General features: G+C 50.7%; 1 long non-coding RNA gene across 1 annotated transcript in view; it reads left to right on the plus strand.

Annotated features, from left to right (window-relative positions):
• The window catches only part of LOC144754896 (uncharacterized), a 241,466-nt gene extending 215,353 nt beyond the window's left edge, over nt 1–26,113 (plus strand). Inside the window, exon 2 of the long non-coding RNA XR_013594784.1 lies at nt 25,885–26,113. This is a non-coding gene — a long non-coding RNA (uncharacterized LOC144754896). The remainder of the gene's footprint in view (nt 1–25,884) is intronic.
• Nucleotides 26,114–27,781: the final 1,668 nt, after the last annotated feature.

Genomic DNA, 27,781 nt, shown 5'->3' on the forward strand with positions numbered 1-27,781 from the left:
CCATTAGCCAACGGGCAAGTGACCGGACCAACGCGTCGAGCAGAAAAATGCAAAAGGGCCCCACGCAGCACTCGGTGAGTGTGGAGGGGAGATCTTCGGTGCAAGAGCTGCTCGGGGCTGGGGCTTCTAAAACCCCAATGCACAGCTTCGAGGGTGCCTCGGGAGCTGCACAGTCAGCACTTTGTAGTTTTTCCAAGATGGCCGGCTCCACGCTTCACGTCGCCTCCACGAGTCTCAGGTTCGCTGGGACTGTGGATCGGGCTGCTGGAAGTCAGGGAAGCTGGGTCTTGTTGATCTCTGTTGCTCATGTTCCGGCAGGAACTGCAACAAAACAAACCGTTGGGTGCTGGATGGTGCCTGTTTGCACAGGGTGGTCACTCCTTGACCACAAGGGAGATTCTTCAGTCTTCTACGTCGAGTAGGATGTCGAAGGGTCCAGAGTTTCGTTTCAGAAGTTTCAGTCAGGATAATCTGATGTGCGTTGGCACAGCTCCTACCTTTATTCCAAATCAAGGGGCTGGATTACCTGCTAGGTCCCTCCTATGGGTGGGACCCAGGAAGGGGGTGGTTACACCCCTTTCCCTTTGTCCAGTTTCGCACCAGAGCTGGGGCTGGGGTGCCCCAGAACCGGTTTGACTGGATTTTGGATGGGACACCTTGTGTGCCCCAGGCAGTATCTAGTTTCATTCAGCCGTTCCTGCCCCAATCCACTATCTCCTGTCTGGGGAGGTGTAGCACCTCCCTGTGACAGGAAACTCTTTGTCCAGGCCTCCCCTGCCAGGTTTTGGTCAGCAGCAGGAGGCCAGACTTGTGTCTGTGGCAGCAGCATCCATTTTGTGATGCTGAGGCTCTAGTTAGGATTAACCGCGTTTTAAGTAAAGTAACATGTCTTCTCCCTCTAGAAGGGTGGAATGCTACCCCCGTCGCCAGAACTGGTGAGGGGGTAGTATTCCAAAGCTACAGTACACACTTGGTTCAGGGCGCAGCGAACACTCAGCTGGGAGGGAGAACTCACCCAACACACACCACTTTGGGACATCCCAAAACTGGGTATGCTTCGCAATAGTAAAGGTTTCACTCAATGGGGCCTCATTGGAATTTGTAACGTTGGGGACCTATGGAGGAAGTGACATTTGCCCAGTTACGCACAACGTACCAAATGGCTGACTCGGAGCAGTTCCGATACCTGCAAATTAAAACACGCACTTACCAAAGCCATAACCCGAGGTGCCGACCTCCCCGAGTCATCACCACTCAAAGACCGCCTCCTGACAGACTACCTCACCAAAAAAGCTATCCCTCTTATATACCCCAAACTGATAAATAATCAGAAAGATCCCACGCACACCCTGAGAGACAAGTGGCAGGCAGAGCTGGGAGACATGGACGACCAGGACTGGCAGGAGGTATTGGCGTCCCAGTGGGCGGTGGCAATCCCATCCCGACTACAACTCGTGCAATTGAAAATATTACATACTACACTAGGATGACACTTCACAAGATTGGACGGACTGAAACACCTTTGTGTTTACGGGGGTGTGTGCGAATGGACACATTTTACCACACGTTGGGGGACTGTCCCAACATAGCACAACACTGTGAGACAGTCCTAATTACAAACACCTGGGTCTGTGGCTTCGAGGTCCCCCCAGAACCACGGAGGTGCCTTCTAAATATTTGGGAGCCAACCAACCTCAACCACGCAGCACAGGCCTGGACGACCCTTGGGATTACAATGGCTAAACGAACTATCACACAGCGCTGGGGAGCGCTAACTGCCCCCATGCATCAACACTGGTGCCATGACCTAGACAAGGCAATGGTGGCAGAAAAGGCAGTATTCATTCACAGATGTTGTCCCCAAAAGTGGGTGCGCGTATGGGGCAAGTGGAACTCATTCCGAGGTAATATTTGCGCCCCCCCACCTGAGGAATCCGAACCAGATCTAAGCGACTAACTCACACGAATTATCACAGAGCCACATGAGCAGCCTGGGATCGGGGATTGCGAAACTTGTGTCTGGGAAGTTGGGAGGGTTAAACACATCTGTACCCTTTATTACTAGACAAGCTACTGATAGCGCGCGCAGGTCACCCGACTAACAAATTTACCATATGCACACTTGGGCCCATAGATTTCAATCCGCCACACCAATATAATCGGGTAACCTACACTCTACTACCAGCAACCCTGTTCCTTCCTATTTATTACCAATTTCCCGACTTATCAATCCTTGTCACGGGTACCTATGATCACAATGGATCAGGGAGCTAGCTGCAAAAGATAGGCAGTCATAAAATACAATAACATTTATAATATTTTCACTCTTTATAATAACCACAGACTCAGGAAGTTTTGAAAACCTTTATCTAGTCTTCATCAAAAGTAGAAAGCATAGGAGGAGCTTCGCGGGCATCCAAGATGGTTGTGTGAGAAGAGGGCTCCCGAGACCCGCGCCACCCTCCGCACATATCCTTCCTACATCCTGATTTAGATGATGGGCTTTTGAAGACGAACTCTTGCTGATCCTGACACTCTTTGAAGCATTTTGATTGGACATTGGGATCCACTTTTACGCCTTTTCGAACTTTGCGGCCTACCCCGTGACCAGACCGGGGTTTTGGTTACTTCGCCAGCCGGGGAGTAGTTGAACAACAACGGCCGAAGGGGTCTCTCTTCGAGGGGTCCCCTGCCTGACTTTCGGTTTCGGTTTCCCACTCCCGGCGAAGATCGGCTGTAATGCTGCTCGGATCTCCCCTGGCCCTGCCTGTCGCTCCTTCACCGTAGTGCGTACTCCTGGCCTCTCGTCTTTTATCCCGCACCATCGGTGTTTATGTTGATTTTGGCCAGTTTCACTGCTTTTGACTACGTCTCGGCCGGCCATTTTTACTAGGTCGCGTGCACCCCTACAGGGTCCGTTCTCCAATATGGCCGCCAGACTTGACCCGGAGAGACGAAAGAGCAAGACGCCTCATCGTGGGGGACCGACCCAGACTAACATCATGGATCACTACTCCAACGTGAAGGGATCCCCCAGTGGTGCTGGCCGCATGCCTGATGACCCTAAGGCTATCTCTGGTATGGCGCCAGGAATATCGCTGCAAGACGTAATGGGCGCTATCACCAATATGGAGGCCGCCATGGGGAAGCAATACGAGGCTCTTGCCTCCAAGATCGACACGGTGGCAGTGGATGTTACTCTGATAAGAGCTGACTTGGCTAAGACCAACGAGAGGGTCAGGGAGTTGGATCTGAAGACCTCCAGCCTGATCACTGATGTAACGGACGTTCAGACTGAGATCGGAAACTTGCGTTCTTCCCGAGATGCGCTGGCCCGTTGCCTGGAGGATTATGAAAACAGGTCTCGTCGCAACAACGTCCGCATTATAGGGGTCCCTGAAAATCCCGAGGCCTCTGCAACTGACCTGGTGGAAGATCTGGTCTCCAACCATCTTGCTCCCGCTGGACTTACAAGATTCTTTGCGGTTGAGCGCGCACACCGAATCCCTGGCGGTAAGGTCCAACCGGGTGCCCCCCCGAGACCCATAATTGCTAGACTGTTCCACTTCAGGGACAGGGACGCTATCCTGCAAGCTTCTCGGGACAAGGGCCCGGTGACTTTCGAAAACGCCACCGTGAACTTTTATCCGGACTTTTCCCCGTTCGTCCAGAGGCAGAGAATGGGATTCCAGGGTGTCAAGAGGCGGCTACGGGACTTGGGCCTCAAGTATGCCATGCTGTTTCCGACCAGACTTCGTATTGAGTATGGGGATCAAATGTTTTTCTTTGATCGCCCGGACAGTGTCAGCGACTGGCTGGACTCTTTGCCAAAAAGGGACGATTCCACTGGGCACCCCGGCGGCGCCGAGGGTGGCTTGCCGCAGCAGGAATGACTTGTGGTTCCCGATGTCTGAACTTTCCAACTTTTCCAGCTGAGTTTGGACAATGATTCTTTAGTGTTTCTTTGTTTGCTCTAGGGTGGCGGGGGTGAAGGGGTCTCTTCCTCCTCTGGGGTTCTTTGTGTAGATTAGTTCTTTCATGGGGCGACAGGCACACTGCAAGTTGGAGTGGATTTCAAGTCTAACGCAGGGGTGCAGGGTGGGGGAGTTGTAACGGGTTTCAAGTTGGGGGGGTGGGGGGTGTGTGTAGGATTGTTTTCATTCACAAGGCATTCAAATGTTTTCTTTAATTCTTTCGGTCTATGAGTACCGTGTGTGGGGCGCTCTGCCTCTTCTGGGGGATGAGGGGTGGTGAGTTGAGACTGCTATCGTGGAATGTTAATGGGTTGGGGGACAGGATAAAGCGAGGGGTAGTGTTGCAGTATCTCAGGCGTCATTCACCTGATGTAGTTCTCTTACAGGAGACGCATCTTATAGGGAACAATTGTCGAGCCATGAATAGACGTGGATACTGCCTTGTTGCTCACTCTGGCTTCACCTCGGGCTCCAGGGGGGTTGGCATTCTTATTCGGTCTTCTCTCCCCTTTGAGATTGACGAGGTTATTCTTGATGATAGAGGGCGCTATGCAGTGCTCACGGGTAGATGGGAGGGGAAGACACTGTCCGTTCTCACGGTATATATCCCCCCGGGCCTACAGGCCACCACATATGCTGACTTGGGTAGGGTTCTCCTGGGGCTGCCTGAGGGTCTTCTTATCCTTGGAGGGGATTTTAACTCCGTTGTCTCTGGTACTGCTGATCGTTTTCCCCCCAGGGACCTGGCTAGATCCCATATGTGGTTGAGTGACTTCCTTGATACCTTTGGGCTCGTAGATAGCTGGCGGTTGCTGCACCCCACACAGCTTCAGTATACCTTCCATTCTGGGGCACATGGTAGTCTCTCCAGACTAGACTATTTTTTAATGCCATCGGCCCAATCCTCCTCCATTAGTGATCCATTTTGCCAGGGGTATTTCAGATCACTCCCCCTTGTGGCTTCGTCTTTCGGCGGGTGGGGGAAGTGCGGGCAGAGTGGCTCCTATCAACCCCTGGTATTTTTGTGACCCGAAAACTCGCTCAGAACTTGTTAAAGCTATGGATTATTACTTTGCTGATAATGTGGGATCTGTGTCTTCTTCTGTGTCTTTGTGGGAAGCATTTAAGACTGTCATACGTGGGCATTCTCTTTCACTGATTGCGGCAGCCAAAAAAGCCAAAAATGAGGAGCTGGTGCGCCTAGAAACTGCGATTACTGCATTGGAGAGTGACCTTGATACAGGAGTAACACGTTTAAAACTGCATTCTCTCAGTCTGAAACAGGCCGATTACAGATCAGTTGTCACTGATGCGGCTAAAGTGATGCACAGGGAACAACAAGGGAGGCTGTACGATGTGGGTGATAAGGCCGGTAAATTGATTGCATGGCTGGACAGGAAAGAAAGAGTGAATCGTGTTGTTCCTGTGATTGAGAGGCCGGATGGTGAGTGCGTTACCGACCCTGCTGGGATTGTTGAGTGCTTTGTCGATCACTTTCAAAAGGTATATGCCTCTGTTTGTGACAGAGACGAGGAAGACTCCCGGTTGTTGCTTCGTGACATTGCGTTGCCCTGCCTCTCCGATGAGGACAGAGACCTCCTGGATGTACCCCTTACAGTGGACGAAGTAGCGGACGCTATACGTTCCCTCCGTTCTGGCAAAGCAATGGGCCCCAATGGCTTGCCCATTGAACTTTATAAATTGCGACCGGACAAAATGGCGCCCTACTTGAAGGATATGTTCCTTGAGGCCCTTGACTCGGGTTCTCTTCCCGCTGATCAGAGACTCGCCACTATCGTGGTGATTCATAAGGAGGGTAAGCCCCGGGATTGCTGTGCCTCGTATAGGCCTATATCTCTGCTTCATGCCGAACCCAAAATTCTAGCTAAATTGTTAGCTAATCGCTTGATTAAGGTGATCGGGGACTTGGTTCATCCGGATCAGTCCGGGTTCATTCCCCATCGGAACACCGCCCTTAATCTTCGGAGACTCCACTGAGTTCTCGCGAGGGCTGCGACTCTCACTGAGCCGGCAATTTTGGCCTCCCTTGATGCTACTATGGCTTTTGACACCATCGAATGGCCTTATCTGTGGGCGGCCCTCTCAAAATTTGGGTTCGGCCCCGTGTTCATCGACTGGGTTAAACTTCTCTATGAGCGGCCTCTTGCCCAGGTGGTGGTCAACGGGAGGGCGTCCGGTGTTTTCGCACTCGGTCGCGGTACTCGACAGGGCTGCCCACTGTCTCCATTGCTTTTCGCTCTCGCATTGGAACCGTTGGCGGAGTGGCTCCGTTGGGAACCATCTATGAAAGGGATTCGGTGGGCTCCTGATTTTGAGGATCGTGTCTCGCTATACGCAGACGACATTCTCCTATACCTGACTTCCCCTCAGAAATCCTTGAACGTACTTTTCGATGTTCTTACCTCCTTCAGGAAGAACTCGGGTCTCGTTATCAATTGGACTAAATCCTGTGTCTACGTTTTGGCGGGTGGTCTCCCCCCATTGCCACGTAGATTTCCTATTCAAGTAACAGAGACAGGATTCAAGTATTTGGGGATATATGTCTCTTTGGACCCCGCCGTCCGTTACGAGCGCAATCTGCTGCCCCCTCTCCAACGGCTGAAACTAGATGTTACACGCTGGCACTTTCACCGCTTGGTCGTGCGGCTCTTTTTAAAATGATGTCGCTGCCCAGATTTTTGCCCGCGCTCCAGAACTCATTTGACCCCGTTCCCTCTCGTTATTTTCGGGAGGTGGAGAGCTTACAACGGCAACTGATTTGGGACGGCCGAGCGCGTGTTGCTCTGTCTAAACTCACGCTTCCGTGGTATGACGGCGGCATTGCCCTCCCCGACATCAGGCGCTATTATTGGGCCTCTCAATTAAGTGCGGTCAATCACGCAACGTATGTTCCCGGTCCCGCTCCCGCCTTCGCAATGGATAGACACCTCTTGCCGGGGGGGAATTTCAATAGGGCGTTGTATTCCAGGGGGCCCTGTAAAGTTGCGGTGTGTGTGTGGCACGATGCAAATGCGGCCTTGGGATGGAAGGATAGGTTTACACGTGCGACTCCTTTGTATGACTCTGAATGTCTGGGTAATCTATGGCGTACGAAAGGTTTTGATAAATGGGATATGATTGGTATCGCTAAGGTGGGGATCTTTGGTCTAAAGGCAACGTTAAGTCCTTCGAGGCACTTAAGGCGGAGTTTGAACTTAGTGACAGAGAATTCTTCAGGTACGCTCAAGTCCGACATGCCCTCCTGTCATTCTTTGAGGTAGGTACGGATATCCCTGAGTCCTCACCCCTTGAGGATCGTATTCTGGACGGACATGTGCCTGACAGTACTATTTCATTAATCTACAAGAAATTGATTTACAATAGAGCAGACCTGCTAGTGCGCTTGAGGGCCTCGTGGATTGCCGATGGTCTAGAATTGGATGATGAAGATTGGCAATCCGCTGTGTCCTCGCCAAAAGAAGTCGCCATACCCGCACACCTTAGATTTGTTCAGCTCAAGATCCTCCACCGGGTGTATGTCACTGGCCCGAGTCTGGTGCGCATGGGGTACGCTTCTGACGATTTGTGTAAGCGTGGTTGTGGTATGACTGGTACTTTTTTCCACATTTTATGGGAATGCCCGGAGGTGGTCGAGTTCTGGTCCCGGGTGCATGTCCTCATGGAGAGGGTTACTGGGGTGGCGCTGATGCCCGAGGCCAGACGCTGCCTCCTGAATGTCTGGGAGCCTAATGACTACAATGCGGCACAGATCACCTGGGCGACCCTCGGAAATATGATCGCCAAAAGAGACATTGCACAGCTCTGGGGTTCCCGTAAGCCTCCGACTGTGACATCGTGGGCAGAGAATGTTGATTGGTGCATGTTTCGTGAAAAGACTGTGTATTTGTCACGTGGAAGGCCCAAGAAGTGGGGCAGAATTTGGTCACAATGGAACACATATCGTGGTAATATATGCACTCCCCCTCAAGACTTGTCTCCTGATGATGCTTTGTCCCCCTGATTGGCATTCCGCATATTCTCTACAATGTATCGCTATTGGTTTCCTCGCTGCCCCCCCCATGACATATCGAGTAACTGTATTGTATGCTATACTGCTGAAGCGACTTCTACATGGACCCAAGACTGTACCGCTGATTCTCTCTTGCCTTGTGTAACCTGTTATTGTTGTTGTTGAATTTTCAATAAAAAAAAATTGAAAAAAAAAAAGAAAAGTAGAAAGCATAAAGTTCACTGTGAGTAAACTATCAATAACCAAGATCATGAAAATTGTGTAACCATGCAACAAATAGATTATGCCAACCATTTAGAACTCTAAAGGGAAGGTAAGAACAGGGAACATACTGGAAAAATGTATAGGAATCAGATTCAGAATGGATATTTTCTAAAGGACGGGTAAAATAAGGAACATACTAGAATGTCACAATTTTATTGCTTCCCTATGGGATGGGTAAGAAAAAGAAACATGAAACTATAATGACGAAACTGAATTTATCATGTGGCTATAGGATGGGTAAAAATTGGAACACGCTAATAATTCAGAATGACCTTTGGTTCAGTAAAGGGTAGGAAAAAGAAGGAACATCTATTTATTCGGAGACAGTATTTTATTCAACTATAAGGTAAGGGAAAAATGTCACATGATAATAAAAGACTTTTATGACTTCAGAACTTTGTCACAGGGAAGGGTAAAGAAAAGGAACATATGCAATTATAAGTTCTGCACGATTTATGAAAAAGGTAAAGAAAGATTTCGCAAGTGTATTTCCCTCGCAGATTTATATTGACCTAGAACGGTGTGTAGACCAACCCTGGCCACGGGTTAGTAAGGACAGGAGAAACCCCAAAGAATGCAGTCGCCAGTAGGCCAGCAGGTGCAGAATGGAAACCAGGACACGAAAACCAGATTAGGGTCAGGACAGGACCACCAAGGTAAGACCAGCACCCGCAGTTCAGTTGCAACGCCTGCGCTACACCCTCTCTGCAGCTATCAGTCAAAACCCCAATTGGGTTTTCGAATTCCCCAGCAAAGTGCTTCGCCAGCACTTAAGGTTCTCAAAACCCCGATTGGATCTGTGAGTCTGTCTGACAGAGTGCTCCGCAGCACCTCTGTTTCTCGATCAGCTATTGAGTGCGTTGGGTCAGTGACAGGTCAGCTATTCGGACAAGTCGGACAAGCTTCTCTAGCTAAACTAGGCTAGATATACTGTTTTCGGGTCAGTGTACCACCCCCCAAATGTTGCAAGTGTATGGATCCCCAATTTCGATTGGACAAAAGAGAGGACAGGTCATCACACCTCCTAGGATTTGACTGTCTCAAGCCCCTCATTTGAATCTTTCATACCCGCCCAACGGATTTTAGGTTCCCATGACATGTCCCTTACACATAACAATGGTGAATTTTACAATTTTATACAATGTAATACATTTGGTACATTTCAGCTTCTTCTACTAGGTGAAGGTGCCTCTTCCCAGGCGCATTTTGGCTTGGACCTCTGTGTTGGCTTGCGTTCAATGTCACAGAATTCATTCTCTGGCTGAAGACTGTCATGCGCAGAAAGGCTGTTCAATATGGAGTATTCCTGTCCCTCATGCCCAAGGATTAGGATACATGAAAAGTAAAAAGAAACAGTTTTAAAACACAGAAAAAATGAATGCACTGTATACCAGGAATCCTTATATTTCTCCCATTACTTTATAATAACTATAGCATTAGAATTAATGCAGAACGAACAGTTTAGCAAAAGCAGCGATGCAAGCTTGCAGGCATGTGAGAACACAAAGCAGCCATTTTAGCTTTAATGCGCAAGTGAAACAGATTCCCACCAAAACTGCGGGTACGTCACGTCACATGGGTGTGACCGACGCATGCGCAGAAGAAATTCCAGCGTAGCAACAGCCATTTTAGTAGCAAGCGTATTATGATTAGAAAACACATAGGCAAGCGTCACTGGGACACCCTGTGTAAAGTGAAAATATGCAAATTTAGTAACACAAACATATTGGTTATATTATTTACGTTATTCGAGGTTCATGAATTCAAGTAAGGCGCTGTACGAGCGAATCCTTGCTCCATCACTACCTTGTAACATGTATATCACGAGATTTGCAAATGTCATATTTTATCAGCATAGTTGTGAGCAAACATCAATAAAAATAAAAAATAAAAAAAAGACGAAGAAGAAGGTCTTGGGACAGGTCCAAACATGAGAAGCTCCTCAAAACTCTACTGACCAAATAATTAATTTCTCCCCGAGGTTCAGAAAATTCCCTAAATGCCTTAATTGCAAACCACTTTGACTTGAGTGTCAAAAGAGACCGATTTTTTTGAAATCCCACCACCAAAAACTGCAAGACAGAAGAAAAAGTACAGGAAGGTGATGAACGTTCATGCACAGAACACCACCTTTAGCGCCAGGATGCCCGATGGGTTGCAGTGCGCTCTATAAATATCTTTTACATTACATTACACCTGTCAAATGAGTTCCAGTGTTTAGAATAGGCTTTTAAAGTAGAGGGTCTTCTTGATTTTTGGACCATCTCAACTAAATTAGATGGAAGACCCTTACTTAACAGGTTTAGCATCCCAACCTTCCAATATACTAATATCAGATTTATGGTTTAAATCTTTTATTGAATTTTCAAAACAGGAAAAACATACAGACCACATTTCCCCATCAGATGGAACAAGGCCAAGCTCGTCCTGTGCGACCCAAACGAAGGTGTGCGGCAGTGAGAATAATGACAACGCCAGACTTGTAGGGTCTCTGCAAAGGGGAAATATCGTCCCCACCCCCCTCCTTGTCCACAAAGCAAGGGAAAAGGGAATCACCACGCCGCTAAGGGAAGGCAGTAAGCCGAACATCAGCCCTCCGTCTTGCGCCTGCGCGTTGGGCCTTCCGCTCCTCGATCGGAATGTCTGCTAGGCGCAGTAAGCGCAGGTAGCGAGGGCAGCTCAATTCCCTAAACTCTCCCGTGAGCAGAGTCAAAAATGGTCACCAAAGTTCTGCAAACTCCTCTCCTTTACCCGCCTTCGCCAAGGACAACTTCTCCATCCCCAGAACCATCCAAAGCCTATGGAGCCAACCAGTATGCGGGGGAGGTTGTGTGGTCCTCCAATGTGCCAGGATGTTCTGCACGGCTGCCCCTAGTGCAATCGCTATAAGCCTCCCCCCTCCTAGACTTCAGGGGGTACATCAGAGCATTAGGGAGTCCTAACAGAATGTAAGCGTGGAATCTAGGGAGCTGAGTATCCAGATGTGAGTCTATGTCATCTAAAATCGAACTCCAGTAGGGTTTCAAACGGTCACAGCTCCAAAGTAAGTGCTCCAAGGTGCCAAGCCCCCCACACCCCCTCCAGCAGCGGTCACTAATGCGGGGATCCCATTGATGTAGGCGTTCAGGTGTATGGTACCAATAGGTGGCCCTATGGTAGATGCCGCCCCATTCTTTGTGCGTGAGTGATCTCCCCAAATCCCGCTTCCACCTGGTCCTTCCCGCATTATGTTTGTAGATGTTTGTGAGGAGGAGCTGTTGGTACAGGTCGGAGATCAGCTTCTTATCAGAGGTGCGGGTAACCAGTCACTTTTCATACGGGGCGTGGAATGTTGCGCGCCTGGTCTGAATTCTGGCTGCAAGGCCCAATGTCGGACCTGCAAATAGGGTAGGCGATCGGACTCCGGTATACCATAGTCCTCTTTTACCTGCTGAAAGGAGAGGATACCGTTTAAGTCGAACATGTGTCCCACGGCTCTGCAGGGCGAACGTCTCCAGGCCACAAATGCCTTGAGGTCCAGTCCCAGTGAAAAGTCGGGATTATCGAAAAGCGGGGTCATCGGGGAGGGAAACAAGGTGAGTTTGTGCCGGACCGCCACTCGGTCCCATACATCCAGGACGGTGCTTGTAATCTGTGATGCGTATAGATTGGGAGGGCGGTGACATTTGGGAAGAAATGGAACCCCCTGTAAGGGCCTTCCCGCAACGGCTTGGTCTTGAAAAAGCCAATTCTTGCCCGATTCCAGCTGATACCACTCCACCAAAGTGCGGAGTTGTGTCGCTTGGTAGTATAGAAGGAGGTCAGACACACCAACCCCACCATGGGCAGGCGGAAGTATCGCAATCGCATGCTTGAAGCGTGGACGGCGACCGTTTCAGATAAAGCGCGCCAGGGCAGACTGTGTCTGCTGGAGCCAACCCGTTGGGGGGCGTAGAGGGAGAGTCTGGAACACGTAAAGGATTTGTGGTAGCAGGGTCATCTTGGTGGCTGCTATCCGCCCCAGCCAGGAGAGCGAGTGGTGCTTCCATCTCCGGAGTTCGTCGCTGAGGCGCGAGCGGAGCTTGGAGTAAATTGCTTCAGCAGTGGCTCGGACGGTTGGGGCCAACAGAACTCCTAAATAGGGGATTGTGGTCTTCGACCATTGTATATCGAATTCGCCTTGAACCTCGATGAGTGTCTCTGGCGACAGGGAGATATTCAGGGCTTCTGATTTCTCCACGTTGATCTTAAACCCCGAGGCCAGCGCAAAGGTATGGAGTTCGATAAAAAGTGCTCGGAGCGATTGCATCGGCTCTGTAAGGGAGAGAAGGATATCGTCCGCATATAAACTGATCTTATGCACGTCGCCGCCAAAGGGGATGCCCTTGATGAGGGGATGTTGCCTGACCCGTTGCGCTAATGGCTCCATGTACAAGGCAAAAAGGATAGGGGAGAGAGGGCACCACTGCCTGGTACCCCTGCCAATCGGGAAGCGCGGGGAGGTGTGTCCATTGACACGGACCGTGGCGTTGGGCCGACGATAGCAATTCAATATGCGGTTGCGGAGAGCCTCTCCCACACCGAAGTGTTGTAGCACCAGTTCCATATAGGGTCAGTGCACCCTATCGAAGGCCTTTTCGGCATCGATGGTAAGTAGCATACAGTCTGGCCTCTTCCGTGACCCGGCCTCGATGAGGTGGAGGACCCGTTTGGTATTATCGCTGGTCTGCCGTTGGGGGATGAAACCTGCTTGGTCTGGTTCCACCAGCTGCTGCATATATGTTGCCAACCTGCTCGCGAGGGTGCCCGTGTAGAGCTTGAGAACCAGGTTTAATAGGGATATCGGCCTATAGGAACCACAGCGCGTGGGGTCTCGGCCAGGTTTGGGTATGACCGTTCTCGCCGCTTCCAGAAGGTCCTCCGGAATGGCGCCGGGTTGGTCGAAGGTGTTAAAAAGGTCCTGCAGCAGCGGGGCAACCTGGTGGCAAAACATTTTATAAAAGGCTGCCGAGTAGCTGTCTGGGCCAGGCGATTTCCCCAACTTGAGGCGGGATATCGCCGAAATCACTTCCTCCAGGCCAATGGGCCGATCGAGGAACTCCGCTTGTGCCTCGTTCAGGGACGGGAGGAGCGTGCCTTCCAGGTATGCACGACCAGCCTGGAGGTCGAGCGAGTCACCTGCATATAGTACTTCATAAAAGTCCCCAAACGCCGCGGCTATGTCGCCACAGTCGACGGCAAGGTCTCCCCGACTGGTCTGTATGGCTGAATGCCCTGTCTTTGGCGTTGCTCTCTCTATTTGCTCACCAATAGCTTCCCGCAGCGATCACCCCCACTATAATACGCGTGTGGGAGGCGGAGAGCTGCATATTCCGCCACATCCTGGTCTAGGGCCGCCAGCATCTTTCTCTCCATACAGAGTTGGCGCCACGCACGGGCAGCCCCCGTACGTTGGTGCATCTGCTCCAACTCCGCTACCCGTTGGGTTATTTCAGCTCTCTTCTGGGCGCGGTCTCTGGTAGCTGTGGCGATAGAGATGAACTCTCCCCGCAGGACCGCTTTGAGCGCAGCCCATTGTGTGGCCTTGGTGGTATCAGTGTTGGCATTGTGGGTTAGACACTGGGTGATGGCGGCTTTAATCCGCTCTACTACGGTTGGGCTCTGGAGCAAGGCATCTCGAAGGCGCCAATGTCGAGGCAGGGCAGGCATGTTAGGGAAAAGGAAAGTGGTCATTACCGGGGAGTGATCCGACAGGGAGGTCGGGAGGATATCAACATCTTTCACTCGGGGCACCAGCAGTGAGGAGCAGAGGAAATAATCAAGCCTAGCGTAGGATTTATAGGCCGCCGAGTAATAGGTGTATGCCGTGGAGTGTGGGTGGAAGTGTCTCCACAGATCGACTAGGCCAAGGTCTGAGAGATGTGCCTGGCCCGCTTTGGAGAGTGTTCCCACTTGTCCCGAGCGTTGGCAAGAACGATCCACCATGTTATGGAGTACTAAATTAAGATCGCCCCCCAGTAGCAAGTGTGGTTGAGTGTTCGCTGTGGCTGTTTCTAAGGCTGTGTGCAGGAATTTTTCCTGACCCTCATTAGGTGTGTATATGGCGCCCACTAATAGTGTCTGCCCAGCAATCAGAAAGCGGTGTATCAGCAACCTGCCCTTGATCTCTGCCTCCCTCTGCAGAACTTGACCCCTAAAGGATTTGGACACCAGGATCGCCACCCCTGCCACCTTCTTAGATGCGGACGAGAAAAACTGCAAGGGGAAGGCCCGGGATTTGAGTCGGTGGTGGTCTTTCGGCAGCAAATGCGTCTCCTGTAGGAGGCAGATGTCCGCTTTAGAGCGCTCTAGGAGGGAGAGTATCGCCCGGTGTTTGATAGGGTTGTTCAGTCCCCTCACATTAAGAGAGAGGATTATCAACTGGAGAGACGCCATAGGTGAGTAGTAGGATCGGCGTGGCTCTGAACAAGGTGTGGAGAAGCAAAAAGGAACTCAAAAATAGGTGGACAAGGAGGGTCCCCCCTCACACCCAACCCCCCAAACTAACCCCCAACCACCGTAGCCCCCTCCTCCCCCTTTCCAAGCCCCAACTCCCCCAACCCTCCCCACCGCCTCCCCTCCAAAACCCGTCCCCACCCCGCATCCCCCTGTCCCCAAACTCCCACGACATCCCTCCCCAACCCCAACTGTGAACACCCAACTCAAAGTCTTGCCCCAGGCCTATACAAAGTCCGTTCAGGCCTGTAGTACCTTTACCGTATGTGGGAGTCTGTGGCAGCGGCGACCTCCTTGGCCCCCCGTCCCGACACCCCCCAACCCCATGTTCGGCAATGCTAAAGCGAGCTCCCGGCTAAACGATGCCTCAGGGTACCTCTGTGGTGTCATTGGCGACTGCCTGAATCGCTGCTGCTTGTTCGTGCGCCATGGTCGTGGGGTCCGGCCTGAGGCTGCTTTTAGATGAGCGTCGACGCTGTACCTGTTGGCAACCGCCCCTGGGAGGTCGGGCTGGCTTCCGGGGGGATGAGTGCTGAGTGTTTCCTTCCTCCTCTGCATCCTCCTCCAGGTCGATGCCCAGCACGTTGCATGTGTCCCGCAGGCATCGGAGTTGGTGCAGGGCTCCTTCCCATTTGAAGATTAGTCTAAAGGGGTGCCCCCAGGAATATGGAATCCCTTTGCTCCGCAGGAATGATGTGGCCACTTTGAAGGCCTTCCTTCTTTTGTAGGGTGATTGCGGACAGATCCTGGAACAGCCCCAGCGAGTAGCCCTGGAATGAGAGGGGTTGTTTTTGGCGCGCCGCCCGGAGAATGCGCTCAATGTCCGGTGGCGGGGCTGGGGCTCGGCGCGCCAGGCCCACCCTGTTCGCCCGGTCCATGCGGATCTCAAAGTCCTTCGGTTCACCTAGGATCTCCCGAAACAACCGTTGTAGGTAAGCTGTGACATCATCCCCTTCGGCTCCGGATGGAGCCCCTCGGACCCGTATGTTCTTGCGTCGGGAGCGATTCTCCAGATCTTCCGTGTGTGCCTGGAGATTGGTCTGCTGTTCGTGGAGACGGATGATTTCTTGCCTTAGGGACTCTATTTCCTCGCTCCTAGTTTGGTCCGTGTTTTCTAGTGTTGCCACACGCCCCCCGAGGCCGTCGACATCTCGGCGCACTTCTCGGTGTTCCCCCGCCATTTCTTGTTTGAGGGTTTGGAAATCTTCTCTCAGGGAGTTGAAAAGCGACTCCAGAAAAGCTTTGGTGATGGGGGCCCCATCCTTGTCCCTCCCTTCGGTGGTGTCCGCCGGCGCTGTAGGGTTCGGGCTCTTCCCTCCCCTTCGGAGTGCCTTTTGTCAACATGTCGGTGATGGTGCGGCCCCCTCTGCGATTCATGGCCGCCGTGAACCACCCTCCACGCCGTACCCCTGCTCCGTGCTGCGGTTAGGTAGACCGGCTCTGGGTGGGGGGCTCCGCAGCCGCCACCAGGGGCGAGTGGCAGGCCGCCCGCGCGGCGCTTCGGTTCCTCCGGACCTCTGTACCGGGATGTTCTCCGGCCCGCTATAACCAGTCTCCGCTGTTCCTCCTCTGCCGACCTCCCAATCCCGGTACTGGTGCTAGCCGAAATAGGCCATTCCTGTAGTTGGCGAGTATTCAGCTCTTCACGTCGCAGCGCAGGCCCTCAGCCTCTGGCAACGCCGGCACCCACGCAATGGCTCCCAGGTCCCGCCGTCGGCGTCCCGCCGCCCCTCGCGGTGGAAAAAGGACGCCGAGCGGCCGCAGCAAGCCTCTTGCCGGGGGCCAGGCTCGTGCCCCCCGAGCTTGTCACCACCCCCTGTGGTGAAGCGCCGCTCTCCTCACCTCCTGATGGCCCCCTGTTAGCTTGCCTGGTCACCGGGCCCGGCCGCTGCTCAGTCTGTGGGGGGCCAGCCTCCGGCGGTCCACGTACAGGCCCCGCGTCTCAACCAGGCCCTGTGAGGGACCCCCGGCCGAGGCGCTAAGGTCAGCTCCACCCAGTTGGCCCTCCACACGCCGCCTCTGGTCTAACATTCGCCCCCGGGCCGCCCCGCTGTGCCGGTATTGGTCTCTGCTGGCGGTCCCATGGGCAGGGGCGGGCCGGTGCGCAAGGAAGGGTGGATGCTCGCGGCACCGCCCGGTGCAATCCGGACCCTGGCGTCGGGCAGCTCCGTTGCTTCTGGGTCCTGGCTGCCCTCTGCCCCCGCTTTTTGCGAGGGGAGAGTGGACCTCTGGCAGGCCGGTGTAGGCCGTGCGGCGGGGACTCGATTAGTGTCCCCCGAGCCTCGTTGCTTCCGCCGCTGGTGCGGCGCCGCACCTCCTCCTCTTGGCGGCCTCTGTGCCGATGTTCAATCGCCCTGCCTGGGCGCCGCTCAGCGCGCTGCGGGCCGGTCTCCTCCGCGCTGTGGCCGGGCGATGTATTCTGCCCGGGACCTGTGGTACGCCCAAAGCCGGGGCCTCAATTCAGCCGCCCCCCGGCCGGCTCTCCGCCCACAGCCACTGTTCGTACTGTGTGTCGCCGCTCCGCCGCGCCGATGCCCGCTACCTTGGAAAGCTCTGCAGGCACGGCAGCGGCGGGCAGCGCCGTCCGCAACCCTCGCAGCCCGCTCAGGGGATCGGCCCAGCCGCCATTGCTCCACGCCGCACGGCTGAGCTCATAGAAGAGGTGGCGGTACCCGGGGGTCCTGGGTCGAGGATCCAGCTGTGAATGGGTGGGCGCCGGTCCTCCTTTGCTCACGCCAAACTGCGTGTGTGAAGTGGGGAGCTCTAAGGACCAATTAGGGGCAATAAGGGGGACCAGGACGAGGAGCCACACGATCACACGTCCTATCAGGCCGCCATCTTGGCCACGCCCCCTAATATCAGATTTAGAGAAAGAGGGTAACCAGTCTTGTGGGGTGAAGGAACTCCTGTGGATCTGCCTGAAGACCCTCCGGAACAACGAGAGGTTAATTGATGAAGGAACAGGTCTGCTGAGATGGTCTGCCTTAACATTGTCCTAACCCCTCAGACAAACCCAATAAATTGATCTCAGCCCAAAGCCATATTAATGTTGCGATCTGATTGATGTATGCGATGGAAACTGTGTTGTCGGATCTCACAACAACTTCCTTGTAAAACACCAAAGCTTTGAATCTCTGCGGATTGCTGTGCGCTTTCTCCAGTTCGATGACCTCCTCTGTTCCAAACTGTTGACATGATTGGTCCAGAATTGTTGCTTCCCAACCAGCCATGCTAGCATTCGTAATAAAAACAACCAGCTGTTGGAGATGCATGCGCGTGCCTTTTGAATGATTGCTTTAGTTCATCCACCACATCACATCTACCTTGACCTGACTTGAAACTGGAATTGAAAGATCCTGAGAGTGAACTAAGGAGAATAAAAACTGTGCAGGTTCCCAGAGTAATATGCGGAAATGAAGAAAAGCCGAAGGAATGGTGCCAGTGATTTCAAGTGCTCTACACTTAATTCTTAGCACTGGCGCTTGTGATGGTCTGTCACATGGTGGCACTGTCTCCCAAATTTGGGTATGAGCATAACAGCTGTTTATTAATTTAATATACATTAACAATCACTAATATGCGCCACCTAAGCCATTCTTACAGCTTTGGGGGTCTTGAATAGTAGGAATTGTCACACTTGTAGGAGTGTGATCGTTAGTAGTTGTGTTGTTGCTGTAATTGGCATCGCTGGCAGGGGCAGTGTATGGTGCAAGCTGCTGTGCCCTCCCGACGAGGGCCCTGGCACTTATTGTTTTATAAATGAACCACTGGGTGAATGCACATGCGCCTATATACCCCTGAATTTGCAGACACACTCTTGCTGGAACCTCAGAGCTGGATAGATGAATGCTGCACAGGTGTTGAAAACGTGAGATACTCTCCAGAGGAAGAAAGATCCTTCCCACATCTGTCCGAAAAATGGCACCTATGAACTTATTCTCTTTTGAAGGTTTGAGTTGACATATCGGAAGGTTGAGCAGAACACCCAACCTGCTGATCACCACCATTGTGGTCTCCAACCTCCTGAAAGTCTCTAGAATATAAGGAGCATGTAGAAACCAATTGTTGAAATATGGGAAGACTGGTATCCCTAAAAGATGCAGACGAGTCACCACCAGAACTGTAATTTTTGTAAAAACTCTAGGAGCTGAATTGATCCCAAAAGAAACTACCATAAGTTGCCAATGCTGATTACCCACTACAGATCCCAGGAATCGCCAGTTCGTCTTGGCTGTGGGAAAGTGGAGTAAGGCATCCATAAGATCGAGTGTAATCATGAAACTTTGTGATGGGATCAAGGGGGCAATGCTCTGCAAAGTCTGCTTTTGAATTAGGTGTCTGGAATCAAACATTGAGATTCTCTGTCAGGACTGGAAGCTAGGATTATTCTGTACTTACTTCACTTTTATTACAACAGCCTTGTAAAGAAGCAACAAAAAGCCTTAATTTCCCATAGCACTTTGGAAGAAAGTCAACAGTTCAACATTAAATCATTGACCAAGAATGACCCCTTGATTGTCCTTTGTTGATGTTGAGCCTCCTCTTTCTTCTCTGCTCAAGCAGCCGAGATAAGTGCCGCCGGCATCTTTGCCATTTTTTTGTTCTATTGTTTTAGGCTATTTTATTGAGGTTTATAATGTGCTAAATGCATTTAATTTGCTTTTCCTTTTAGCCCAGCTGCAAGAACGCGTGTCGCTCTTCCACGGCCGCTGTCCGTGAAGACACGGGCTGCGGCGCATGGGGCTGTTGCGGTGTGGTCCGTCAACCACTAGAGCGCACCGCACATCAAGCATGCTAATGCGCCTTGTTTCCCGAGCCGGCTCACTTATGTTAATCGAGGAAATTTAAAACAGCGTGGCCAGCCCAGTGCTCTTTATTTGTGAACTCTGCCCTGCATGTCTGTACAAATTTATAAACGCATAGCACGAGTGACACTTGAGTGTGGCAGGCAAGTGCACACCAGCCCATGTGTATAGAAACTCTTCAGAACAAGTGGGTGCAAGTGGTGTCCTGCAGGTTTTTTTTCTCCACTATTAACGGCCCCTTGGGCTACCTATTATCTGGCTTGGAGACTCCCACCTGACAGTAAAACTGCCTGGTGACCCCATCACCCTATAATTTGCTTTGGGTAACCCCAATTAAACTTTCCTCTAACATAAGTGACATTGAGGAGACCTATATGGAGGAGGACAGGATGACTTACCTCCCGATTGATGATCACTTCAGCAAGGTCATGGATGCCTCTCTTTTAAAAGATGTTTCACAGTTGGTGGCTGCTCTGGAGCAGAAGCTCCTGCAATATACTGAGCGCTGCTTTAAACCCCTTCCTGGAAAGGAAGATACCCTTGGGCTCATGCTCCTGTTACCTCCGGGGATGCCTTACCAGCCTTCACTGCTTCTGAAACAAAAAAGGGATCCCGCCCAGGGAGTTGATCTAGATGCTTTTGATAGACAGAAGAGGGCCTTCAGCGACCACTCTCAACCTCTGGCACGAGAACTCCCTGTGTCTGGGCTTTCTGGACTCCAACCCACCGGGCTATTCCCTCGCCTCTCCCCATCCACTCCGCCTCCAGGAAATGATTTCTTCCTCAGGCTCCGATGCAGAGCAAGATACGAGGTCCTGTCTGTGGTGATGGGGCCCTAGGCCCGCATGGTGAAATAAATCATGACACAGGACACCAGTTAGGGGAGTGGAACTCTGGCCTCGAGCACGTGCGCTCGGGTTCTTTTATTAGCAGCGTCACCTGACCCAGTGACGTCTGTGGTGGGTGGGTGCACAGTGTAAGATTACACTAAAGACAACTAGACTGTGTCCTTGCAGGACACTACATCCCTCCCAAATTTTATCGAAAGGAAAACAAAATGTCCAACCTGCAAGAAAACAGAATAAAGCAATTTACAACCCCAACAGATCTTCTTCAGGCGATCGGCTGGGAGAAATGTTAAAAAGTTCCTGGATTACAAAGTCAGTCAGATGAGCTTCACCTCAGCGATGTACTTCAGATCATCCTTGTCTTGCTGCGCTTATGTACATTGTATAACACTTGGGGTACCTGGAGCAGAATAGGATTGACCCGTGAGTGGTCTCGCCGGTGTTCCGAGTCTGGTTGATGGCAAACGCTTGTTGGTTGTTGGAGACGACTTCGTCACGAGAGGTCTTTCTTTGGATTTGCTGATCTTGATGCTTTCACACCTCCTTCCGGCCAAGTAACTTCCGACTCGCCTGTCTTGCCTGACTCCTCTCTCACTGGAGCCTCGAAGACTGGCCTCTCTTGCTCGGACTCTTCTCACTAGAGTCGCTGGGAGAACCCTCTTGCTGAACGCGATGGGACCAGGTGGACCGTGCGGGGCTTCACGTGAGCCGCGCAAAGGCGTCACTGAGGAACTGCCAACGGACTCACCGCCAAGTCGCTCATGTTGCCCTCGGGGATGTTGATGTCATTCGCCAGTATGGTCTTGTTGTTAGGACATGGGTTCAGTGCCTTCATCAGACCGTTTCTCGGTGCCAGGTGTTCACCTGGGGCCTTCGTGCGTCCTGTTGCCTGTCGTGGAGCTGCCGCTGCTGCACCTCTCCCATACGGACTCCTCTCTCACAGGAATTCCGCCGAGGCCCTTGTCCCCTGGACTGCCACGTGACCGTGTGGGCTGTGTTGGTCGCTGTGGAACTTCGGACAGGGCTACAGACGAGTCTTGTGTAGTCCACAAGGGTGGATTGTCTAGTACTCGGGTATGCTCTGCTTCGGCAAGCTTCAGGTTCACGGGGCACCCATATGGTTCTTCGGTGGTTGGTCTCCTCAGGTGCAGGTTGTCGGGATTTACTGGGATCCACACGGATGTTGCGATGCTCCTTGGACAGCACCGATGTTGCGATGCTCCTTGCACAGCACCGATGTTCCTGTGTGCTGACTGTGGTTCTCTCTCTTCTTCTGTGGAGTGATGTTGTGTTACTCCATTCTTTCTCGACTGTGGTTCTCTCTCTTCTTCTGTGGAGTGATGTTGTGTTACTCCCTTCTTCCTCTTCGTTCTCTTTCTCAACGCGGTCCAGTCTTCTTTCTTGCATGCTCATGCTAACCAGGCTTCTCCATGTAGCGGGCCCTCTACATGTCGTCCCCTTGGTCTTGTCCATGCGGTGGGAGACTGTCTTCACTGGCTTGGTGACTAGACCTGCCGTCTTATCTTCCCTTTACTTGATCACTTTTTTTGCTTTTCATCGGGACACCCTTCCTTGGCCATCAGGTTTCTTTGGTTCTACGGTTCCTTCTTTGGTGGCACTTATGCAATTCTCTGGCTACACTGTCCATGGCGATCCTGTCCCTGCCACCCTAACTATAACATGTCAATGGACGATGCCCCTCAGGGGACCTCTGACATGCTGAACCCTGAGCGACTGATGCATCCCCCTCAACAGAATAGGTCCCCGTGAACAATGTTGCGACCTATGTTGAGGGACTGCTGGGCAAGCTCCTGGATAAGTAAATTAGCAACCACCCTCGGGCAGAGTGCTCCCGCCTGTCTCTGGGCGATAAGGTAGCGGTAACCCCTGATATTGACGACCACATGGCCACTTACCCTGGAAAGTAGAAAGATATCTATCAGTCCTGGCGGGCTTGCCAGGACAAGCTATTAGAGATCTCTGGCCCATTGACCCGTGTCTTAGATATCGCAGAGGGTGCCAATGCATCCAGGATCCTAATATCCCTGGATGTATCATCGGGGTGGGCCCAATGGGCAATTATCTTTTTGGGGAATGTGAACTATGCAATTTTAATAGAAAGGTGACGTTTGCTCCTCATAAAGATTAGCCCCAAAATGGGGGATCTCGCCACATCAGAAATCTATCAAACGCACCTTCACACCCCGGGCTTTCACTGGGGCTGGCCAAAGCAGGGGGGAGTATGGCCGGCCGCACACAACATTCACCCGCCAGCAGAAGCTACGGCTGTACAAGAGGGCAGAACTAGGATGCCTTACAATTTGCCTCAAAATTTGGAAACTTCTATCCCACCAGAGGTTATCGCCAATTCCAAGGTTCAGAAGCCGGCAGGAATTAAGGCTCCACTCAATGTGAGAGTTCACCCTTTTCCTCATCAGCTTCTAGAGGGCAGGCTACAGGGATTTGTTCACAACTGAGCAGCTTTCACCTCAGATGCTTGGGTGCTCTAAACCATATATGGTTTCCATATAGAGGTCTATGGTACACCTACCAAAAGGAAGCCCCCTATCCCGTCTCGCTGGTTTTCTCGGTCTTGGACGCCGAATTAGTTGACATGGAGGAAACGAAATTACTCTGCAAAGGTGCAAATGTACAGACATCCTCTCAGCCTGTGAGTTTTCTCTGCAACCTCTGTGTGGTGGACAAGAAGGATGGTGGCTAACAGCCAGTCATCAATCTGAAGGAATTCAGAGAGTGGCAGATGTACCGCCACTTCAAGATGAAAGGTATTCAACTCTCGAGGCATCCCTTCAAACCAACCACTGGATAGTGCATCTCGACCTCAACGACACCTATCTGACCATCCCGATTATCCAATACAGCCAGTTCCTCCAGTTCCAATGGCAGGGGAGTACTTTTGAGTTCACCACTCTTCCATTTGGCCTGTCACCCACCCCTTGGTTTTTTATCATAGTACTGCCGCTGGTTGTAGAGTTTCTCATGGCTCAAGTGTCCATCTCATGATCTAATTAGACGATATTCACCTGATGGACCAGTGCCACAGGAATCTCTTGATGTACCTACAGATGGCAGTTTACCTTTTGGAGTTTCTCAGCTTCATCACCAACCGACTGAAGTCTGTCCTTACACCCACTCAGTCTCTGGTGTTCCTGGGTTTCATGGTGGACTCGGTTTGAGCCAACCTTCCCTCAAGGAAAATGATCAAACACGAGCTGTGCCGGATGGTGGCCAAACCATCCACCTCTCTACATCAGATAGTGAGGGTAATGGGACTTCTATCATCTTCCATCCAGGCCATATTTCTGGGGGCCCCTCCATTATCACGCCCTTCAGAGGCTTTAAGCCTTTCACCTCAGGAGGGAACTCGCATACTCCCAAATGGTCCCATTATCAAAGGAAGCCCAGAAGGAGATACATTGGTGGCTTGCTCACATGGAGGCATGAAATGGATGGGTGATATTCGGTACCCTCCTGGATCTAGTCGTAGAATCTGATGCAAGTGGCACAGGCTGCAGTGCGAGATGTGAGGAATTTTCCACTGGAGGAAGATTGTCCTCTCACAAAAAGTCCATGCATATCAATTGCCTCAAACTACTGGCAGGTAGTTTGCAGGAAGGTGTTGGGGCAAGCAAAATGCTGTGTCCTGCTGAAGATGGACTATGTAGCAGCTGTACGCTATATAAACTGTCTAGGGGGTACTCGGTCCAGGACCCTATCAGATCTGGCCAGAAACGTTTGGGATTACTGTCTCATGAACCAGGTCTCGGTGATGGTGGAACATCTTCCAGGAACCGCCAATCATGTGGCCGACTGGCATTCCTGCCACCTGAAAGATGCTAGATTTTGGCAGTTGGTCTTCCAGTTCCTTCAGGCCAAAAGGGGCCCTTTCTCGTAGACCTCTCTGCATCATTCCTGGACCATCAGCTTCCCAGGCACTTCAGTTAGCGGCCAGAGGTGGCAGCCACTAATGATTTTCTTCAGGACAGGCATCCGGAGTAGGGATATGATTTTCTTCTGTTCATGATGATAATTAGTCTTTCGCCAGGTACGGAGACAGAGGTACGGTGTTAGTGACCCCGATTTGGATATCACTAGTCTGCTATTAGGTTCCACTGAAACTTTCTTGGTATCTTCCAATACCTCTATCCCTATTTCCGAATTTTCTCCGTGATTCAAAGGGGAATCACCATCAGCTAGTGTTGGAGAGGTCTCTACCTCTTATGACATGGAGGATTACAGAGGAACGCTGGAAGGTCCTAGGGCTTTCAAGACACTCTGCGTTCCTTTTCTCTAAGGCAAATTCTCTTACTGTCAAATGGTATAGATTGGAATGTTCTCGATGGTTGGGCTGGTGTCACCAATGACATCTGGATCCAGTGAGGGCAGACATTTTCCATATTTTGAATTTATTTGCTTCTTTGGCATCGGAGGGTCTAGAATATAGATCCATCAATACCTTCAGGTCAGCAATTTCGGCAGGCCATTCACCAATAGGTGGGGAGCACCCCTTGGTGAGGAACCTTCTACTGAGCATCCTCTCATTCCTTCCCCGGAACCTAGGTACTCAACACTATGGGACACTAACAAGGTTCTCGGCCTTTTCTAGTTGTGGCAGTCCAATGAGTATCTTTCAGGAAAAGAGCTTTCAGCCACGTTCGCTACTTTACTATGCTTGATTTCATGTTGAAGGGACTCGGATGTCAGAGCACTGGGCATTACGGGTAGAGTATTTTACCCCAGATGGGGTTACTTTTGATATTTCATAACGTACAAAATGTAATTCACAGGTAGTTACTTATCTTTCTTTTCAAGATTCCCCAAAGTTGTGTGTAGTGAGGTGTATAAATAGTTATAAGACTATATTGGCAGTTCTCCCCCCCATGGTGGGAGTCAACTTTTGATTGCTCTCTGATAGCCGAATAAGGCAGTCTTCTCGCCTACCATCGCCAGATGGGTTAGATGGGCTATTTACGAGGCCAGCTTTAATACTAAAATAGTTGGTGCTCATTCTGTCAGAGGAGCCATAGCTGCAAAGGCGTTCTCTCTTGGGGCTTCCCTGGAAGATATATTCAATGCAGCTGACCGGTCTTCCGATTCTACCTTGAAGAGGCTTTACTTTAAGCCAGTCCCCAGCATTTTATTGATGGTTCTGGAAAAGCTTTAAACCAGCATAATCCTCGCCTCCGGTCCTGACACTGGATGAAAATTTTCATAGCTATCGAACCAGAAAGTTTCAGTTCTACTAAGGACACAGAGGCGGGGATTAACTCGCCCATTATTGCATATAGTTACACCCAGCATGGGATAAGGCAGTTTTTCTTTGAGGTGGGTATATTTGTTTCCACTTGTAACATATGTTCAGATGTGATTGGTGCCTACTTTGCTGATGCTTGCTTCTGGCTTTGTTTACTCTATCATGAAGTCACAGATATGAGATTTTAATTTGCTTATGCTTACTGTTTATGTAGGATCTGATGGGTCTAAGCACGATTGAAGATGTTGTTATTTGATTGCAGTCGCAGGAAGAAAGAGGATGTGGCAACACCAACAAAAGTCTATCAAAGGGTCTTGGACACTATAGATTGGACAATAGTTTAATTTTTAACTGGACTTTTTCCAAGGTGTTATGGAAAATGAAGTCTTTTTGTTGTTTCTTTACATGGCTGCTGTAATAAAAGTGAAGAAAGTACAGCATAATCCTTGCCTACGTTTTCTTTATAGAATTGAAACTTTCAGTTACGATAGCTAGTACATGTTTCATTCTTCAGATCTATTACCAACTCAAAGACTGCAGAAGCTTTCCTCATCAGGAAAACAAATGAATAGACCTCTAAACCACTCTCTCTCTTGTAGGAACTGGACATATTGCCTTCTTTAGAAGAAAAGCAGTCCCCTCCATCAGAGCCTGTCTCTTGAAAGGAGCTCAAGGAACTAGAGTTTCAGGTGTCACCAACAAAATAGGAGGGGAGTGAAATTTGATCTAATAACCTATTTGACCATGTTCAGGACCCACTTTTCTGTCATGATACCCGTCCACTTGGAGAACTATTCCAACCTGTGATGGAGAGGCATACTGGTCTAGTCAGGAATTCTGAGGTTTGGGCGCGCACTCCTTATCTGTTTCCAAAAAGGTTTAAATGAAGAAGAATACTATTTCCCTTGTGATTTTGCAGATTGGACATATGATTGACCTATTGATTGTCTGAAAGACATCCACCTCAAGGTTCTAGAGGGTTTAGGGGTGTCTCTATTAAACAATGAAGGTTGTTTCCTTTCTTTGAATAATCAATGAAGTTTGTCTTCTAACTCCACCAAATAACCTGGAACCCTCGAAAGGCAACTTCAGGGCAGTAACTCTCTGCGCTTCATCGGTATTCTAGTCCTTTAAATACAAATTTCGTGTGGCCACAATTGAAGCTCCACTAGGTACAGCGGTAGCCTTAGCCACATCCAAAGAGATAGCCAACAACAACTCCATCTGCCTTTCCGTGACTTCCAATCCCTAACAACAGTCTGACCCATCCTGAATGGACTTGAACAAAGATTTAAAGCCCCAAATAAAAGATAGTGCCATACAGGCACCATAAATGTCAGCTCTTAAGGCAATTTGGAGCCCCTGAGATTACCTTTTTGAGGAAGGAATCCACTGTCTTACATGCAGAATCTTTTAGATTATTATCTTCCACCAGGCTGGCTACCACCAAATCCACATGGATATTGTCTTGAAGCACCATATCCATCTCCTCGAGAATGAATGAATGGTATACTTCTAGAGAGCACTGCCACTCCCAAAGGAGCATTGTGGGGCGCTAAGGATAAAGCTTTGTCAGGAACTTGGGTAGGGGTATCTTCTCTGTGTTCCTCCACTCATTCTTAATAACCTCCAAAGTGTTGATGAATAGGCAGTCCCACATTTGGAGATTTTTTTAATTGATGCAAAACAGAGTCCTTTGAAGTTGAGGGCTTCTCTGCAGGAGCAAAGCCCATGTTCTACCTAGTATGGGGCAGAATCTCCAGCGTTGGGTCCTTAGAAATATACTTGCCCTTGAGATCAGGAGGGTGTCTGGAATCCTTGCTATCAGATGAAATATCTGAAACGGAGAGGAGCAGATTGGCCTGCATCTTTCTTGGAACTGTTCCTAAATGCTTTTAAAGTCTCTAAAACAATTCTGTGAATCCTCTCATCACCTGCCACTCACCCCTCTCTTGTGCTGCGTAGGGAAGGGAGAGGAGTCCCCAAAAGAGTGTGAGTAAGAAGTGGTCCTGAAAGGTGAAAGTGCCTCCTTTTAAAATTGTTTTCCCATCCTTAAGCACCCAGAAAAGAAAAAACAAAGGCAGCAAAAAAACAAAAGATAACAAAGATCA

This window comes from Lissotriton helveticus, chromosome 5_1 (assembly GCF_964261635.1).
Source record: "Lissotriton helveticus chromosome 5_1, aLisHel1.1, whole genome shotgun sequence".
In the NCBI taxonomy this organism is placed as follows: Eukaryota; Metazoa; Chordata; class Amphibia; order Caudata; family Salamandridae; genus Lissotriton; species Lissotriton helveticus.